The 2356-nt window shown below is 60.8% G+C and overlaps 1 pseudogene; it reads right to left on the bottom strand.

Moving 5' to 3' along the window:
* Positions 1 to 2356, bottom strand: part of LOC102374104 — a 27673-nt pseudogene that overhangs the window by 7610 nt on the left and 17707 nt on the right.

Genomic DNA, 2356 nt, shown 5'->3' with positions numbered 1-2356 from the left:
GCCCGCTGCCGCGCCCCACGGGGAGGGGGGCGCCGCCAGCCGCATGCGAGACTCCCCCCGTCCCCATCCTTTGCCACTGCTGCAGAGTTGGCCATGGAGCTGTGCAGACAGCTGCATGCAAGCCTCCCCCTCCCCTGGGCAGTATGCGCGGCCTGCACATGGTGGGCACCACCACACTGCACCCTGCATCACTTACCCGCAAAGCCCCCCCCGCAGAGGGGCACCCCTGCCTTCACCCCCTGGCCCTGGTTCTGGCTGCAGTGTGCCACTTGGGGCCGGCAGTACCCCCCACTCCCTCAGCCCCCAACCCTGCCCCACAGCCCCCAAACCCCACTTACCTCTAGGCTCCAGGGGCGAAGGGCGAGTCTGAGCCCAGCCTTGACTGACTCAGAGGCTTAGGCCCTGCCTTTCACCCTCCGGGCAGGGCTGGGGGCTTCCTGTCCTTTCTGCAATCGGCTCTTGCAGGCTGGAGCTGTGCCAGCCTGCAAGAGCTCTTTCCAAAAGCAGAGAATCTGCAGATTTCTCTACTAAAAGGGGAAAGCCATGCTAAAAACAGGGAATCCATGGTTTTCTCCATTTTTCCATGGGAATGGGAAAACCCAGATCCCTGCTCATAACTAAAGAAGGCAGCACTGACTGAGCATGCTCACAGCGTTAGGCATGTGGTACAGGACACGCTAGGGGGACAAGGAGGAAATCAGAACCATTCCCTGAGGAGCAGGTGGGAGTGAATTTTTCTGGCTAATAAATTTGAGATGACAACCACACTGAGAAGGGAAAGGGATATGCTCCAGCCAAGATACAACTGCATATGGAGGCACTGGGGCTTATACGAAAGGAGAAGACTCAGGTGAAGGAGGCCAGATCAAACTGAGCAGGAGATGTTGGTGTGAAATGTGAGACGCACGATCATGCACGAAGCTGTGGGGAGGATGTGGATTTCAACCTCCAGGGGAAAGTTCACGAGGGCAAGAGTGGTGAGAAGCAGGGAGAAGACAGTAAGGGTCAGCGCTGACACGGCTGGAGGGAGAAGCAGGAAACAGCGTTACCCAGGGAAACGAGGGCTCGCCAGTTCCTCAGCATCTGGTCCCGGTAAAGCCCCTTCTGTGCGTCTTCCAGCAGCTCCCACTCCTCCCGTGTGAAATACACAGCCACGTCCTCAAAGGCCTCCTGGAGCTGCAGGAACAAGCGTTACCCCATCAGTGTCTCCTGGTCCAGCTGCCTCCAGCCCCCGCCGCCCTCTCCACAATCCCTCTGCGCCACGCCTCTCTGCAGGCTGGGCCATGACACATTGATGCAAAATGCCCCCTTCTGCACCGACAGGGGATGTGTGTGTGGTGGGGTCCACGTGTCTGCCTTGGCCCAGTTCATCACTTTGTATGTGCTTGGCCCTTTGAGTCAGGAGCTTTAGGGCCAGGGGCTTCACGACTGGCCCGGCCTTCCCGTGCCAGCACCCCTGGCTATCAGCACTGGTGGTGAGCTCCAACAAACGCCAGCTGGGTGTGGTTGCAGCTCATGTCTCCACAGACTTGTTGCTCCTTAGCTCTCCGTGCTCCCCAAACTCTTGACAGGCCCCCTGGCTCCTCCCATGCATGGCCCAGGGTGCACTCCCACCCCAGCTGGATCTTGTGCCCTGCTCACCTCCATGCTCTCTGTCTGCTTTGCCAGCTTTCCCTGCCCCTTCTGCAGCTGGCTCTCTTCACGGTTCAGGGAGCCCCTCTCCCCCAGCCTCCCTGGGGAAGTCCTTGGCAGCTCCAGGTTTGCAGGCCCTTCTTCAAGAGGCTGCTGATGAGTTTTGCTCGTGGTTCCTGCACCTGTGGGTGGGGAAGACAATGCACAGGTCAGGCCTGGTGCTGCTGGCAGGGGAAAGCCTTGCTGTATGCCCATATTGGCCTGTGACTGTGGCAGCCTGAGACTCTGGCGTGTGGGAGAGGGGAGATGGAGGAGAACCACTGCAGCACTCAGACCCACGCCCTGGGCTGCGCTCGTCCCCTCACCTGACACCGGGTCTGGCAGGTCCCAAGACCCTGGACTGTCCCTCTGTGCTGCCTCCTCCAGAGGCACGTCTGTGGTTCGGCCCCACGGCCGCAGAGGCCAGGATTCACCGAGCTCCTGCGGCGCCCCGGTGCGCCGCGACTGGTCTGAGGCCACCGCCTCGACCTTCACGCTCATCGTGACCTGGGGACAAGAGGAACGTGTCACTGGACAGCTACCGCTCGGAGAGATGGGGAGGCAGGAAACATGCCCCAGGCACACGGGGGTGGGGTCAGCAGCATCCAAGATCAGGATGAAATGCTCGGACATGGATTTTCCCGGTCTCCGCGAGCCCCAGGCTTGGGCCCCCGCCGCGCAGCCC

This window comes from Alligator sinensis, unplaced genomic scaffold, assembly GCF_000455745.1.
Source record: "Alligator sinensis unplaced genomic scaffold, ASM45574v1 scaffold336_1, whole genome shotgun sequence".
NCBI classification, from domain to species: Eukaryota; Metazoa; Chordata; order Crocodylia; family Alligatoridae; genus Alligator; species Alligator sinensis.
Note: the sequence above shows the minus strand (reverse complement) of the source record. Positions and strands in the feature narration are given on the sequence as shown.